This window comes from Chironomus tepperi, unplaced genomic scaffold (genome assembly GCF_022539635.2).
Source record: "Chironomus tepperi strain 1889 unplaced genomic scaffold, CSIRO-AGI_Ctep_v1 contig_37, whole genome shotgun sequence".
NCBI lineage: Eukaryota > Metazoa > Arthropoda > Insecta > Diptera > Chironomidae > Chironomus > Chironomus tepperi.
Window position 1 is genome coordinate 943,677 of NW_027226159.1, and position 18,301 is coordinate 961,977.

The 18,301-nt window shown below is 35.4% G+C and overlaps 1 protein-coding gene across 5 annotated transcripts in view; it reads left to right on the plus strand.

Moving 5' to 3' along the window:
- The first annotated feature begins 3,073 nt into the window (after positions 1 to 3,073).
- The window catches only part of LOC139098766 (pyrokinin-1 receptor-like), a 70,260-nt gene continuing 55,032 nt past the window's right edge, over positions 3,074 to 18,301 (plus strand). The window contains exons 1-3 of one of the 5 annotated variants that reach the window (XM_070651072.1): positions 3,075 to 3,501; positions 6,871 to 6,970; positions 7,030 to 7,167. The gene's annotated coding sequence lies outside the window, so the exon portion shown is untranslated. Of the gene's footprint in view, positions 3,502 to 6,870; positions 6,971 to 7,029; positions 7,168 to 18,301 lie in introns of all 5 variants that reach the window. The other 4 variants (XM_070651096.1, XM_070651064.1, XM_070651089.1 and 1 more) reach the window with 4 other exon arrangements.

Genomic DNA, 18,301 nt, shown 5'->3' on the forward strand with positions numbered 1-18,301 from the left:
GTTTTTAATTGGCAATTAAGAAGTGGAATTCATTTCTTAACTTTGTAAGGACTTTCAAGAAGCTGTTGAACTTTAAACAAATACTTAAATGCCAGCTGTTTGTATTTTTGTAAATTATTTTGGGGCAGAGTTGGACATTGGGTGATGTTGGGTGTCATAGGACACCGGACGACTGGCATAGTCCATGTCATTGACCATCGACTGACTGCCGATGCCCTAGTCACCGTTGGCAAAAGTCACTAAATGACCCAAGTCACCCAATTACCAACTCTGCATTAAACCAACGGGAATTTTGGTTGAATTTTATTGATTTTACATACATATCATGCCTATTCATTATGGGAGAAAAAGTATAAAGTCGAATAAAATTCTGTCGAGTCAGAGTTCAAAGGCTCTGAAGCGACACATATATGTATTCAATTGATTGAAAGACGCGCGTCAAAAGCTTTCAGGGTCGTGCAAATATATGCTTTTTTTTAAAAGTGGCACAATTTCGCCGAAATGATGATGATTAGTTCCTTTTGAAGCACTGTGAATTGTAAGGCGTTAATAAAGCGGTTGAGAAGGCTTCTGATCTTGGCTGATGTGGCTATTTTTGGTGGTTTTCTTTTTTTGTCGGTCTGCTTCTTAGTCGAGCGGTGTAATGCGGCGATTCAAATTTTTGGCTATAAATATGTGTCGAAATCATCTTTGGCGGCAACTTTTTGTCTTATCATGAAGAGAGTAGCGAAGTTTGAAGAATGAATAGAATGTTTGGATGCCAAGCCCTTTCGTAAGCTCCTGCTAATGATAAGCAAATTAATCACTTTCCAAGTCTTGTAGACAAGCAGTAATGTAATGCAGATATTGACTTCACGTGCCAGTTGAAAATCTTTAGCTTTAGTCTTCAAGCTTCGCTATTATCTACGAACGTTAATAGAGCTACACAACGTTGCCTTTGTGATGTCGCTGTTCTGTTTGGGCTGATAATAATATTTGGATGCCACAGCCCTTTTGTAAGTTCCTGCTAATTAAGCAGTTTGATCACTTTCCAAGTCTTGTAGACAAGCAGTAATGTAATGCAGATATTGACTTCACGTGCCAGTTGAAGATTTTGCCTGTGGACTTTATTTGATGCTAACAGGCACCTGTTTTGCAACTCTGGATGGTAAGAGCCAAAAGAAGAGCTCGAAGTTGACTCGAATTCTGTGTGAAGTTTAAGTCGACTCAATTCGGCTTTTCAATTCAAAATTCGAGTCGATTTCAAGCCAAAAGCTACATTGTTCAATCAAATCCTATTGCGTATGTCATTGTCTATATCGAAGTCCTCCCAACCCTGATTCACAAAACACGGAAGCTTCAAAAATCACTTCAAAATAAAATAAATTATTCAGCAAAATGGTAATAAAAGTAACTCAATAAATGTCAAACTAAGAAGAATGATACTGTCGGTATTTCTGTTGTTTCACTCTAGCCAGCAAGATGAATTATGTTATCAATGTGGATATGTGTGCTATGTTCTACATATGTAAAATATCTTGCGGCTTAAAACTCTTGGAAAGCTTATTTTAGAATGAGTGAAGGCACTCAACAATTTCCAAGGAAAATTCATTTTAGGCAAAAAAAATGTACAAAAAAAAGTTTGTGTTTTAAATACATTGCAGCTTTTGTTAAATTTACCCTTTTCAGAATGAAAATTTCAACATTTGCCATCTGTGTAGTCGAAATATCGTTAGAGGAACTGGGGGGATAGGTAGAGGGGTATGTGTGTGTGTGCTAATTTTCGGACTCAAATCCAAATCAACTGACATTTTAAGAGATTTTTTTATGCTGAAAATGTATATTTTCCGAACAGCATAGCCGTGTTTGATAAAGCACTGCTATGCTACTGTATAGACGGTAAGACACAAACTTGCTGGCTAATTTTGAACTATTTGACTTAATGTAACAGAAAAATGTGATTTCTAATAATAGATCACTACAAGTGGGATTCGAACCGACTTCCTATAATTAATTGTCACATGCGCCACATGCTCCTACCAGTGAGCTATTACGGGATTGCTTGACTATATGACAGAATGTCGCTTATAAATTATACATCTCGTGTTTCTACAGGGTCAGATACTCTGTCCTTTTTGTTCCTACTGTACTTGCTGTATTGTACTATATTGTACTGTATTGTACTTACTGTAGTTACTGTACTTACTGTACTTACTGCACTCACTGTACTTACTGTACTTACTGTACTTACTGTACTTACTGTACTGGCTGTACTTACTGTACTTACTGTACTTACTGTGCTTACTGTGCTTGCTGTACTTTGTACTTTCTGTACTTACTGACTTACTTACTGTACTTATTGACTGTACTTACTGTACTTACTGTACTTACTGTACTGTACTTACTGTACTCTTCATGGAAGTCCAGTAAGCAACTTTTGCATTGAATTTATATGAAAGTACAGCAGTACAACTGGACATTTTGAGTGTCTGACCCTTTCTGTATCCCCGTTACTACTATGCTCTTCCTGCTACTGATAGGCATGAATCCCATTCCAACAATTTATACAACAAAAAATGCGGTTTATGAGGTTTGCCACATCATGCTGCTCGTTTTCATCTCTTTGAGGATTAGAGTTGACTCTCCTGGCCACACGACACACAGCCTTTAGATACACAAAAAAGCTAAATTAGCTAAAATCAAAAGACAACAAGCGAATCAACCTTCATCATCTAAATTTATCCATTGTAATTTCCTTTATTTATTACAAAATGATGTGGAAATTGAAAATTATTTAACAATGTCAAGGGATTGTCTGGTATTAAATGAATAAAAAGGCTAATGTAATTTTCATCGCATCCTTTTTCACGTTCAGTTTTTTTGTGTCTAACATGCTTTTGGATGTAAACTTTCTGTGAGATCAGAAAAAAAAAGCTTGTATTGAGCATGTAAGGATTCACGAGAGAATGTAAACATTTTTCTCTCTCTCTCATATCCATCTCTCCATATCTCCCGCATTTCCATCAGACTCTCTCAATTGTGTACATTATACTTTCGCTTTCATTCGCTACAACTCGACTGTTGTGAGAAGTTCTGACGATACGAACGCACAAAAAACAAAATTTCGCTTTCAATCTCAAGATCACTTCAGTTGTAACAGTCGGACGATTTGGACGTGAGAAGAGCAAAGGAGTATAAAAATAAATAATAAAAACACCAGTGTTAGTTCTTAATTTAATTTTTGTGAATCATGTTTTCTTTGGAAAAATAGGAAGAAAAAGTGTGAAAAATTGAAAATCTAATAAAAAATAATAAAAATTTATTTGTTGAGGAACAACATGATAATTTATTGATGCTTTAACTAACTGTGAAACGAATTAATGATAATCGTTAGTGACGCATTCGCCAAAAAGTGATTTAAAATTCTTGGAAAAAGTGTGAAAAAGAAATTTTCCCAGAACAAAAGAACGAGTGACAAGGATATCAAAAAAAGGCATCTCGTGTGACACACTTACTTTAAAGGTTTGTCGTTCATTAAAAATAATATTTTTTGGATGGCAATGAAGAATTTAAAAAGTTCCAAAATTTTTGTTTTTTGTGACAATTGTGCTTAAAAAGAAGGAAATGTTATCATAAGCTCTTGAGAGTCATAATGATATTTGGAAATGTTCATAAATAATTTTTTTTTTATCAACCTTAATTTTTGTGACAGAATTCTTGATCAAGAGTTGAATTTGATTTTAAGGCATACTCTTGAGCTCATAAGTTATTCTTCATCTTTGGTGAAAATGAAAAAATTTTAGAAAAGTTCTCCAAAATTTCATTATTATAATTACCAGAGCTCGAAGTTGACTCGGATATTGTGTTGAAAAGTCAAGTCGACTGCATATAAAATTCGAGTAGACTCTGGTAATTGCCATACTGCACTACTGCACTACAATAAAAAATTAATTGATTCAGAAAAGTGATTTTCAAATAAGCTTGCAGTGCAATTGTAGGGCCGTTCATTTATTATGTTACAGACTCAAATAAGTCTTGTTTTAGTTGATCCGAAATCCGATACAAGACCGGTGATACTCTGTCATGGTGTCGATATTAAATGAAATTCATATTTGAACTGAATCTGGAATAAAGACAGAGTGAACCACATCTGGCTGAAGCTGAAAGAATAATGAAAAATTAAATAAAGTTTAACTACTCAAATCTAAAAGATCCGGAGCTGGATTAGGGTGTCTCATGGCTTATATTTATTAACGAGTGAGGATTTGATCTGAGGATTCGCCAGTCTACAGCACTCAAACTTGAGCTATTTACAGTGGGATACAAATCACTCCTTTGGATATTATTGTCTGTAGACTAAAAAGACACAGTTCGAAATTAAAACATTGGTTGTAGAGTTGTCAGATAAGTGCCTGTGAATAGATGTCTAGCTGTATAATGGTAGCTTTTGACTTTGTCTAGGCATTAACTTTGCCGTTTAGCATAGGCGGTTTCTTTCTGAGGGGCTTAATGATTATACACCGACCCAGCGTGACTATTCTCAATAATGGGTTCGTGACAGGGCGTAGCCAAAGGGACTTTAAGAGCCTTGATTTCCCTTAACTTTTTTTCAAACTCAGTACTAAATTTTCCGATTTAGAAATTTTTTTTTTCTGAAAACTTTACTGTTTTTCATTGAAAATTTTCTCTAATAAATTTTGATATCCTTTGCTCCTTAAAATCCTGAAGAAATTTTAAATTGAATTTTTTGAGCCCCCTGTCAGCCAATGAAGGAAGGTCTCCCTTTTTGAAAATTTCTGGAAATCCCCATGGGTTTGAGACTCGACATAGGAAATATATCATAAGCCCTTTTTCGAATCATATGAGCTGAATAATAATGATTTTTTTTTATTTTTTCAAAAATAAGCAGATGAATTCTAGGAATTTTTATTGTTTGAATCAGATTCAAACGTCGTCCCCAGAGACCCTGAACGTAAAAAGCTGAACATCTCCAAAGTACTCAACTTAAATGAATTATTTTCTATTTTTGTACAATAAAATTATTACGAGCATTTATGTCTGTAATACAGAACTGTGTCACAATTTAGCGTACGTAAATTCAATTGTCAGGATGTGCCACGAGCACTCTACATCGAAAAATACAATATGTATTAAAGATGCTCATGAAATTCAATTTTGACTCCCATTCAGAATTCAAAATACTTAATACCTTAATTATGGTGCCTTATGAACACGGTCAGAATTTCAAATGAGTTTATAATTGCATAGCAATAAGAAGAAAGGGGTTTGATCCTCAAATGTTTATACTTTTCTTAAAATTAAACTCTGTGTAGGCAACTAAATGATACTTTTAAAATACTTTAATCATTAAAATAGACAGGAATGGACAAAGAATGAGTGGACAAAAATACGTTTGACCGTCATCAACTGAACATTAACTTGCCATCGATATTTTTGTTCCTTCGAGAAAAGTCACTACAATACTTTTTTACTAAAACCATGCTCATCATGGAGCCTAGGTTACAGAAAGCATTTATCTGACTTGCCATCAACGAAATAGTTGCTAGACATTATGTTGACAAAGCAAAAGAAGTATTTTCGTAGAAATGAATTCAGTGGGAAAACCTAATAAGATGTTACTCCAAACATTTATAGTTATTACTGTAAAACAAACCATATACTCTGTGTTGCCCTTACAACTAAATGATACTGTTGATAGATCTTTAACCTAGGTCTACTTACAGAAAGCTTTCCGACTTGATTCAAAATTGAACTGGACACAGAAAGACAGAAAGACAGAAAGACAGAAAGACAGAAAGACAGAAAGACAGAAAGACAGAAAGACAGAAAGACAGAAAGACAGAAAGACAGAAAGATGACAGAAAGACAGAAAGACAGAAAGACAGAAAGCAGAAAGACAGAAAGACAGAAAGACAGAAAGACAGAAAGACAGAAAGACAGAAAGACAGAAAGACAGCAGACAGAAAGACAGAAAGACAGAAAGACAGAAAGACAGAAAGACAGAAAGATTCCAGAAAGACAGAAAGACAGAAAGACAGAAAGACAGAAAGACAGAAAGACAGAAAGACAGAAAGACAGAAAGACAGAAAGACAGAAAGACAGAAAGACAGAAAGACAGAAAGACAGAAAATGAATAATGAGTGGGACTCAAACCTACGTTCTAAGAGAAAGACAGAAAGACAGAAAGACAGAAAGACAGAAAGACAGAAAGACAGAAAGACAGAAAGACGAAAGACAGAAAGACATGCTCCAAGAAAGACAGAAAGACAGAAAGACAGAAAGACAGAAAGACAGAAAGATTGAGCTATCAGACAGAAAGACAGAAAGAGTTATTCGACTGTAAAACAAACTGTCATATATGAATTATACATTTTCTGTGTTGACCTTACTACTGCACTCTAAATGATGCTGTTGATAGGTCATTAACTAGACAGAAATAACAGAAAGACAGAAAGACAGAAAGTCTACTCGGACAGAAAGACAGATAGACAGAACTCGACTATGAAATTTTGTATGAAAAAATCAGAAATTCAGAAAGTTCAGAAGGACAGACAGAGCAAGTCCATAATAAAATTAGAATCGACTTTGAGCTCTGGATACTTACTTACTTACTGGAACCATGCTCCGACTTGGAGCCTAGGTTGCTACAAAATGCTTTCCATCTGACTCTATTGCTGACCGAATCACAAAGCTTGTACAAATTCTCAGTTTTGACATCTAATTGACATTCCTTCATTACTGTCCTACGCCATGTTTCGAGCACTGGATAGAACTCTTAAATTCTCATTAAACCACCAAAAAACCTTTAAAAAAATGCCTGTGTCACTCGGGATCCTTAATCTAATTATTATAAATATCATTCATTATCAGCACAATTGATCATAAAAGACTGTGGAACAATAAAAGAAAAGAATAAAAATTTGAATATTTGAAAAACATCTGAAGAACTGTCAGCTCATAAAGTCTCGAAGTAAGCGTAAAACATTTTGTAATATAAAAAAAATTTATTAAGCGTTGAAATTATTACAGTGCCAAAAATATATCTGTTTATGGACCAAAAAAATACGAAGTGATTCTTATTTGCTGCTGAATGCTACAAATTAATTTTTAAGCATCCAATTATTTAAATATCAGATAGTGTGATTCTCTTCAATTATATTTAATGAGGTGAGGAAAAATAGACTCGGATATTTATGTTCATTTTGTGAATAATGAACAAGTAAGCCCAGTGCTTCATTTTTCTTTCTGGGTTACTCCTAAATGTAGCTGAAAAATTTTTTTAAGTGACATCAGAATGAAAATGAAGAAAACGCGTCCAAAATTTCTTCTGTTTTGTTTTGCTTGAAGCTAAAAGGGAAATAAATATGGTCTTTTGCAGTTTTGAATTTTTTTTTCGAGAGAGAGATAAAGAGCCAAATCTGAAAAAGGACAGAAAACGCAATTAAATTACTATGACAACAAAGTTGATAATCAAAGGCAAAGGCGTAGCCAGAAAATTATATTAGAAAGGGGAATTAGACTGTTTCTGTCTTGCTGAACTCACTGCAATCTTGTACTATTCATAGTCATATGTTGTAGGGGTCGTTCACTGGCTTCGTCACCCTCTAAAGTGGTTGAGATTTGTTGGCACCTGAAACAATTTTCCCTGAAAACACGGTGTAATAATGGTTAGATTTTCTGGCCTATGGCGGCCATCTGCTGCATTTTTGCCGGAACGCTGCTGTATTTTTCACCATTGCTGCTGTGTTCCGACAGAGCCACAAAATGTTCCGATTTTTCGAAAAGTCGAAAATTCCATACAAATTTCGGAATTTTTGACAAATTTTGAACATTTTCGTTTTGAAGGTCCAGGTTCAAACCCAGAGCTGAGTAATGTCTGATTTTTTCCAAAAGTGTCCCGATTTTTTGCGAAAATCCTCTGACCACCCTACTCTTGCCCAAGACCAAATTCGATGAAATCTGACCTGAAACTAGAGTCATGACCAAGTGGTACAGTACTGTGTTTACTGTACTTACTGTACTTTCATATAAATTCAACAGGTACAGTAAGTACAGTACTGTACTTTGGAGTGTCTAACCCTTGGACATGACGGCCTGGTACATGATTTTAAACCATTTGTATTATATCTGCTCTCTGGGTTTATGATGGAATGGAAGATGTGGGAGATGGCGTGTGCTCATAAAGTCAACTTTTCCTGTTACTTAATCAATGAACGATTCTCATTTTGGGGACATTACCTTCAGCAGGAATGTAAACAGGTAGCAAACTCATAAACAATTTCTAGTATTTCTAATTCTGAGAAGAAGGCACAAGCATAGTATGGCCCCCTTCCCCTGACATCACTCCTGATCAAAAGTATATAAGCAAATTCCAGTCACTGACTTCTTAGTATATGGGATAGGCGTGTATATGGAATTATTCCGCAAGTCTGAAAGATCAAAAGCAAGAAGATTCACCCAAATCCGAAATTTGGGATTAAAATGATTTTGTTTCAGCTTGATTCTTGAAACCTCATTTTGCAGTTTCCATCCATATTTATGAATCACAGAATTTTTCCTAACAATGACCATACTTTGATAAAAATAACCAACTAAGATTGTCAAAAACGACCAAAATAGACAGCATGATTTTATTCCCATCTTTTAATTAATTTTTTTTGAGTCAGAATAACAATCTCAGCTTTAATGTATGTATAATATAGCTATATGTTACGATGAGTCATCCGATATTTGTAGATCGATGACATATCGGAAATTGGGAATTTTAAAGCTACATAGACCAAAAATTGCCTTTGTGCCTTTGACTATCATTTTTGGGCAGCATTTTGTTATGTGAAATCCATATGGACATACATATTTTGCTCAGGGTCTTATTAGACTTTTGTAAATATTAATTTATATTAAATAAAATATTTAGAATTCTTTAAAGTAACTGAGCATTATGATTGGATATACAAATATGTCATGATAAATTAAAAACATATTTTTTCCCAAAATCTCTAATAGAATGAAGTATTTTTTAATAAGAGAAGTCCCGAAAATGGCATAGTTGCTAGCTTGAATGGCATTATTATTTCCAGAAACTGGTTATTAACATTCCCGAGTAGCACAGATGATGAAAGGCTTCGTTACCTAGCATTTAAGGTCATTTGGCTTCTTTATGACTGCCATATTGAAGCGGCTTTCACTTGGTGTGCATTAAAGAGCTTGAGCGGAGTCCTAAACCAGAGGTGGACAATCTATGTGCCATGGCGCATTAGTGTGGCACCACTATTTTATGGAAACGTCATGAACCGAATGCCATGTTCAGTTTTAATCGAAGTTTATCACAAAGTTGTGCCACGAAACAAAAAGGTTGCCCAGGACTGCTTTTAGACTCCGCTAAAGTTCCTCTTTTATCACCACAAGGAAGCCGCCTCTATCCAGCAGCCATACGAAAGCCACACGGTCTTCCTCATGTGTATCACTCGGTTCCGTTTCCCTTCGCTTCTAAAGTTCTTGAAAGTATTTTTCAAAACTCATTCACAGCAACAAGAATCAAGATTTTTGCTTCCTAGAACTAATAAAGGCACTGATGGTCATGACTACAGATTCATCATCGCACCCAAAAAACATTTTTTGATTTTATTATGTTCATTTCAACATTCTGAATGATTCTCATCAATAGAACATTGTTGTCGGTTTGTGACTGGGCTATACGTATTTTTAGCGCATTTTTGAAATTTTTTTCAAAAAGGTAGCTTAATAAATCACTTTGTTCGTTCGGGCGTTCGGCTGACGCTAAAAACTTTTAACTAGACATCGTAGAGAGCTCGGAATGGTTTTAAAAGATCAGTTCCATAAAGTTATTGCGGCGCCGGCCATTTAAAACTTCCAAATCAAAGCATAAATACTATAATTAACAATTTTTCATTTTCATATACAACAACAACAAAAACAACAACACGTTTTTTCATTGTTTTACAGTGTTTTTCAATGTTTGTCGATGTTTTAACAGTGTTTACTGAACAATGTTTGAATTTTTTTGACCGTTATGAGGTTTGAATTATGAAAATCCGTTAAATAATGAAATTCTTAAATTTGTGGAAGTTTTATATGGATCTTGTTTTTAAGATCTGGAAGTGACCTGGATCTTACTGGATCTTGGTTTTTAGGTCTGGAAGTGAACTGGATCTTACTGGATCTTGTGTTTTAGTTCTGGAAGTGACTTGGATCTTACTGGATCTTGGTTTTTAGGTCTGGAAGTGACTTATTAATCAATTACTGATCGCTGCGACAAAAATGCGCTTAAGTCCCTCGATCAATAACACGAGGACTTTTGTAATTTTTTATTTACTTTACTTCCATCGAAATGTCATGAAAATAAAAAGTCGCAAAAGTTTCAAAAATCATGAAAGAATTTTTTTGTGTAAGCAATTCGAGATTCCCTAAGACGATGAAAAGTACTGTAATGCAAATAATTTGTACAATTTTTGTATTCCTTTACTTTAAGATGAGCATAAAAAATTCTGAAAAAAAAAAATTTACAAACTCAAACAATAACTTAATTTCAAAAAGATGAGAACTCATTTAAAAGATTTTTTTATGAAAAAAAAAGGAATTAAAAAGGTACTCGACCTTATCGGGTGACGTAAGCGCATTTTTGTCTTAGAGATAAGCAAGGATTGGGAATGATCCGATCTACAAAACAAGATCCAGTGGGATTTAAGTCAATGTTCCATCATAAACAACAAGATCCAGTTAACCCCAAGTCACTTTATTTGGCTACAAACTAAAATCCAATAAAGCAGTGCTGGGCAACTATTTATTCGTCGCAACATATCTAGGGAACAGACACAAGCTTTCTTTACTGCCCTTGGTTGGAATCCACAATGAAAAAGGCATCATGGTGCTCCTAGAGCAACTTGAGTCTTACGTCATGGATGGTAATGAAGGAATGTCAGTTAGATGTCATAACTGGAAATTTTTACAAACTTTGTGATGCAGCCAGCAACAGAATCAGATGGAAAGCATTTTGTACCAATCTAGGCTTCAAATCGAATCATGGTTCCAGTAAGTAGCACTTAGGTGGTAAGCCTTGACCGAATCCACACACGGCATACGGTTCATGGCATTTTAAACTAATGTGCAACGGCACACAGGTTGTCCACCAATGCAGCAGAATCTGCAAACTTTAGAAACCAAATGACTAGGGTTTTCAATTCCGGGATTGAATTGTACACACCCGAGCGACGCAAATGAGACAGTCTCCACCACAAAGCTTTTAAGGCCCCGCTTCGCCTATTTGTGGCAGCCATATGTAATTCCGGGATCAATCTCTTCCATTTGCGCTACCAGACCATTCGATACCGCAATAATTTGATGACACTGAGCTAATGCTTCAAACTCTAGAGATTCCAACAATACCTAAATGTCAAGATCTCGTGCTTCACCCACAGAATCAGCAAACCAGCCATGCAAAATGATATTATTAACCGCCCTTTCTTTCCAAAAAATGCGCTAAGAAGTAAATCCCTAGCAATTGCTGCTATTCTATAGAAATATATAATTTATGTACTGGGCGTTAATTCTCTATCCAAAAAAAAAAAGAAAAATCTTTCGCTGCTTATAAGAAGAACTCACAGCATCTATGCAAATTTATCTACCCTAAACATTGAATTTCGATGAGATGATCAAGAGATGTTCCGTAAAAAAAATTATTAACGAAATTATTCAATTTTAATTTTCTTTTTATGCTAACCGTTTTAAAATTACTTCCTTCGATCAGAATTGAATTTTAGGAATCGCTCAATAAGTTATTGAAAATCTTACAGCAAATTTACTTTTTGATTGAAGTTTCATTTGGATGCATATTCTCCTTTATGTAAATGTTGAGCACAGGTGCGTAGCTAGAATATTCATGAAGGGAGAAGGGGTGGTTTGAAATGTTTATGGTGTATACTGTATGAAATGCAACAAATAAGTCGATTTACTCCCAAAACTTCCAGAGGTAGATCCCCAAAACCTAAAAAAAGAACCCTAAAACTTTGCTAGGATTGTTTTTACCCACAAAACCCTCGGCGTCAATTTGATCATAAAATTTCAAGGGGTCGGTTTGAGCCCAAAATGCCCCGGGGTAATTGTGTTTCCAAAACGCTCCGGAGTAAGTTTGATAACAAAAAGCATCGGTTGGATACCAAAACGCCACAGGGTAAGTTTGATCCCAAAACTACCTGAGGCAAGTTTGATTCCAAAAATAATCGGGACAAGTTTGATTCCAAAATTACCTGGAGCGTTGGTTTGATCCAAAAAATCCACGGCATGTTGGTTTGATTCCAGAATTCCCCGGGGGGTTGATTTGATCCCAAAACTCCAAGAGGCTAATTTGACCCAAAATTTTCCCTGTGGTTTGTTTGATCCCAAAACCCCCTGGGGTTAGTTTGGCCCGAAAATCTTCCAGGGTTGGTTTAACCCCTAAGATTGGGTTACCATCAATCCCACTTTTTCGGAAAAATTCCTTAATTTTGTGTTAAATTTTTTGGAAACACAAAACCCAAAACTTTTGAGAGTTAGTTTGACAACGCACCTCCTACCCTGAATACCCCCTGCCCTTGCTTGAACATCAATTGTCAATGCAACAGAAAGAAAATATCCGGATATGTCTTCTTTACCCAGAAATGCTCCACAATCCTTCGTCAAAATAAGTATCATTTTTATAATTTGAATTTTCAAGTCCCTCTCTCAACATGAGAACTTATCAAACATAATAACAAAAAAAAAAAATGTTTAAAGTGCCACTCGATAAACTTTTATTCAAGATTACGCAATTTACAGCGAATTTTCGATGCTTTAATTTTTTTCATACATTTTCGCAAAAGCTAAATGTTGATTTTAAAAAGAAACGATAAAGAGGTAAGCAAACAAAATTCGCAAGAGAACAAATATTGAACAGATGCCTGTAATTAAACGTAAAGCTTTGTTGGTAAAGAATCTCAAAAAAAAAAAATAAAAAAAAATTCATTAAATGGCTCGATTTGTGTGGATGAAAAGTTTTCAAATGTTTATAAATTGACATTCTTTATACTTTGTTTAAATTGTCAATTTGCGAATGAAGGTAATTGAAAAAAATTGAACTTTTTTTTACTCTCAACTCCTTCGCACTCTTTTACAATGTTTTTGGATCAAGTGTTACACCGAGTGACATAAATGATGATGGATTTACCCTGGGGATTGTAAGGTGTCTATTACTACTAACTTCTGGACGTATAGATCAACTGTGACCCATGGCCTCCCTCAGATGTCGCCTAAAGCTGGTTCTATCGCCGGCTTCTGCCTGCCAATTGCCAATACCAAATGCAATACTGTCTCTATCGACAGTTTCCTTCCAGGAGTTTTTCGGTCTACCTCGACCTCTCTTACCATCCAAAAAGTCTGATTTAAAGATCTTATTTAGAGGAGCTTTTTCAGGTCTTCTAATATTATGACGCGTAAGCGGTCTATGATGAGGTCAAATAGCAGCCATATGTATGCCAGATGAAGGCGCCGAACGGCACATCTGGCACTGCTACGTCGCCGTATTAATGGTAATACTTGAAGTTGCTCTGACGTTACCTCGGGGCGACTGATTTTGATTTCAATTGGTGTTAGGTCAGTAAACTCTAGACAGCAACTCTGGCAGAGCCTTAAAGGATTTATTTTGATGCACAGGGGAAAGGATCAAGGAGAAAGGGTGTGAAAGAGGATAGCAAATGGAGGGGGGAAGCAGGTTGGAATTTTTTTCACGAAATGCTGGCAAATTTGAGAATTTTTCCAAAAAGGAGAGGGGGTAGTTTGACTCTCATCCTTTTAACCCTTCCTCCTCCTCTCTTTGAATACGTCCCTAATGAAACCTTCTTCCTTTCTGTAACTCCGGAGTGTTGCACAGCTACAAAATTAACTTCAAAAATCCTAAATTGAAAAAAGTGGGGAGAGAATTGACCCTTAAACTCCTACCCCTAAATACGATGGCTATGAATACCCTGACGATGGATTCTTTATCTGCGTCATTCGGGACTATTATACAGCTCCAAACCTTCCTTCCTTCAAAAAATTCCCATTTACATATAAATTCAAATGGCTTCAAAATACTTGAAGAAATAATTAAAATGTGATTAAAATTTTAAATATGTGCTTATAAGATGTAAATGACTCTATAGAAAAGAAGTGAGCAAATTAAATTTTATGGCTTGCTGAGGTTTATTTTGTTTGGAAATTATTTTTGGAAGTTAAATTTATACAAAGATAACTTTTTATAGCTCACAAAACTTATAAAGCTTTGTTTTTACTTTAGCGCAGCTTCCTATTCAAGCTACGATAAAGTTTATTTTACATCTCCAAAAAAGTAGTGTTTTTAATGAGCATGAATATTTTATTAAAGGCTAAATGTTGTGTGTTCTTTACTAATTAGTTTGGAAGGAGGAACTCAATGAGAGAAAGTATTTATTGTTAGGTATTAATCACATAACAGTGAGGTACTTTAAGATTATTTATAGAATTCTCAGATTCAATGATCTTAACTTTCGTTATCTGTCTAAGGATTCTTCTCCTTGAAATCTTGTATTTAGGAAAACAATGGAGGTCAATTTGAATGAAATAAACTTTTCAAATTTAATCCCTAGACATAAAACAATAGTCCTAGCAATAGCATTAAATGTGCGTGAGTTACGCTCATTTGTTGATGTATTGTCTAGAGTTAACAACTTAAAGCTAGTCTGAATATAATTATCCATTTTTCTCTAGACTATTCTTGTCTTTTCGTGCATTGTGTGAATTCTTGTGCATTTATGTAGAACAATGATGGACAACCTTTTTTATGCCATTAGACATCTCAAGTTTAGACAATTATTTGCGGCAGACTACATGAAATGAAAATATTCGTACTGCACAGCAATGAAGTAAATACAATTTTATATTGAGTGAGCCCACTCGGAAAGCACACGACGTAGAATTGGACAAAAATTCCGGCCTCAGATCAACTTGACTCAAACCCAGTGTGTGGTTTTGAACGTGGCTTGCCACCCATTTCAACTAAAGGATTGCTCATTACTGCTCTAGCCTGATATCGGATTTTATGGAATCTGGCCTGAGATCAAGCTACGTTGTCCTGGAGTAGGATTTTCGGTCATTTTCTTCGTCACATGTCTTCCGGGATAAGCTTCAAAATTTATCCCAAAAGTCCAGAGATCGAAGTCGGATTTAGTCGACTATAGCCGACAAAACAATTTCAGAATTGTTTCTTATTCGATTAAAGTCGACCATCAGTCGGCTAACAATCATCCGACTTTGACATCTACAAAAGTCTTAAATAGGCAACTCTAGATCAAGGCGCACCAGTATATCGCGACAAAGGTTGCCCACCACTGTTTTACGTAGGTAGCTGTTTATATATGTCTTGTTACCTGAAATACAGCCCAATTTTGCGTGACTATGGCAAGATGCCATGATGACATTAAATCCATACATGCAACTAAGTCAGAGTTATTCTGGTTTGTCCCAAATTTTGGTTTGAATAACCGATTTGTGTCGTTTGAATTCAATTCGTGAATTCTTATGCATCCAGTCTGAGCGACATAAATAAAAGAAGACACCGTCACTGAGCTTTTATGGGCGAATAGCCTCCTTAAGGTTGCCAAACAGACGCTATTTTCATTTAATGTCAGTAAAAGAGCTTTAGATGCTGTGTGACGTAGTCTTCTTAGTTTGTGTCAATTGGGTTCGAGTAGATAGCTGTGGACGGCAACAGATCAAGAGGAAGACCGAAAATGTCCTGGATTCGTTGTTTTGATAAGGACGCTAAAGTACTCAATATCCTAAATTGGCAGAATTTATCGAAAGATAGAGGAAGTAACTAAGATAGCTTGTTAAAGACAATCAGGAGAGGGTTATTAATGAGTGCAATTTTAGGATGAACCAGAATAAAATCCTAAATTTGTTCAATTTTCAATCCGGTGTTTCCACAATACATCAAGAACACACAGGAACCTGAAATTTGAATTAACATCAAACTAATGATTCTTAATTTTCGATGCTTTTTAAAATTAATTATGTACCAATTCTTCTCATGTTAAGCAATCTTCATAGTACATTATTCTTTTTCACAAATTTGAGCCGTAAATCTGCAATTTTTCAAGTCAAAAAGGGTTAACATTAACATAAATCTTTCTTCATCTACATGCAATTTTCTGAAATATGGCACCTCATTTATTTTCAAGTTTTTAGACAAGTTATTCTTCGTTCCTTTATACTTTCAATCTTCTTTGTCTCAATGGTCCTCATCAAAAAAAAGAAAGAGATTTTTTTTTCTATTTTTATTACATTCCTATACACGGCGTGTACACGCCTCAGCTTCTTTTTTCCAACATTATGAACATGCTTATTACTTGAGAAATAATTTAAGAAACATTACTTCCATAATATAATTTATAAAACTCAAATTTAAGTCAAAATTTTTTGACATTTAAAAAAAACTTTTTCACTTCTTTTATTATGTCGATTTGTGACTTTAAATGCTTTTTTTCAATTCAAATGACTTTATCAATAGGTATTATTATGTATTCTATGATTGTATTTTAACGTCTAGAACTTCTTCGTGGGTTTGATGTTTACTTATAATGCTCACCCGAGCGATACATTATGATGTTTATGATGATGATCGAATGATGACATTTGAGACACGGCGTAGGAATGACCAAAAATCCGCCTACAGGGTAGTATGACTAGCGTTAGGGCTGATTCAATGATATTCTTTCTCAAGTCAGAGTCAAGTCGGTTTTTGATCGGGCTCAGACCAGCGTGGCTTTGGCCCAAGCTAAATTCGTCAGCATGTGACCGGCCTCGGACATGTATGACTCTAAATTCAAGCCAAATTCAATGAAATTTTAACTCAAGCGAGAATCAAGTCGTCCTGTGGCTGGCTTCAGATCAGCTTGACTCTAGTTTCAAGCTAGATTCGACGAAATCTGGCTTCAGGTAATAGACAAGTCGGTCAGTTACCGGCCCCAGCGTGACATTAGCTCAAAGCCTGATTTGACTAAATTTTGCCTCATGCCAAAATCAAGTCGACCTGTGACCGGGCTCAGATCAGCGTGACTCTAGTACCAAGCCAGATTTAATGAAATTTAGTCTCTAGGCAGAGTCAAGTCGGTCTGTAACCGGCCTGGCCGAGTGTGATTCTGGCTCAAAGCCTGATTCAATAAAATTCAGCATCAAGCAAGTGTTAAATGGACCTGAGACTGGTTTAAGACCAACGTGACTCTGTCTCAAAGTTTGATTAGATAAAATTCTGTCTCAGGCAAGAGTCAAGTCGTGACTGGTCTCTCACTTCTGTGACTCTAGTCCGAAGCTAGTCAGGCCAAAATCAAGTCAACATGTGACCGGTCTTAGAACAGTGTTATTCAAGTCCCAAGCCAGATTCAATGAAGTCAGGACTCTAGTCTCAGGTCACAGTCAAATCAATCTGTCCACCGGCCATAAGCCAGCATGACTCTGGCTTCAACCCTGATTCAAATAAATCCAACCTTAAGCCAGTGTTACCTAGAGCAAGCTTAGAGTAGATTTTCGATCATTTTTGCACCATGTGCTTTCCTCGTAAGAAAATTCATAATATGTCAAGTGCCAGTTGTGTGACACTCGGATTGATAATTGGTTGCTTACCAATATATTATTAGGAAAATGAAGCGCTATTATACGATCAATCAATTAGCATGAAGCGCACCATCTCCTTCATTTTATCGCTCCTAAATCACGAACATTTAGGGGGCCATGCATCCTTTACGTAACGCTCTTAAGGAGAAATTTGATAACAATATTACAAGATATCAAGATTATTCTCAAGAATCAAGAAGTTATCAAGATTATTCAAGAATATTAAGATTTTGCTACTAAATAAACAGCGAAGAAGTTCCCGAATTTGACTGGACCTTCCCTGGTATTGAATCCAGGTCGTTAGAGTCGGTTGGCCAAGGATATAACCAATTACTGCCATTTTTAGCTGACTATTGTTTTGCATCAAACATTGAAAAAAAATAGATTTGTCAAAAAGTCGATTTTTCGCGTTACATAATCAGTAAATGCTCCCTACTCGAATATTCCGATTTTTACGTCCAAAAAAATGAGACTGACTATTAATTGATATATATTTTACGAAAATTGATGAACACTCTACATAATAATTATCATTTAATTATGAAGTATAATTTTTTACGTATTTGTAGACGTTTCTGTCTATTCTACTCCGTAGAATAATTCATTTATTGCTCATTTAATTAGGAATATATTTCATATT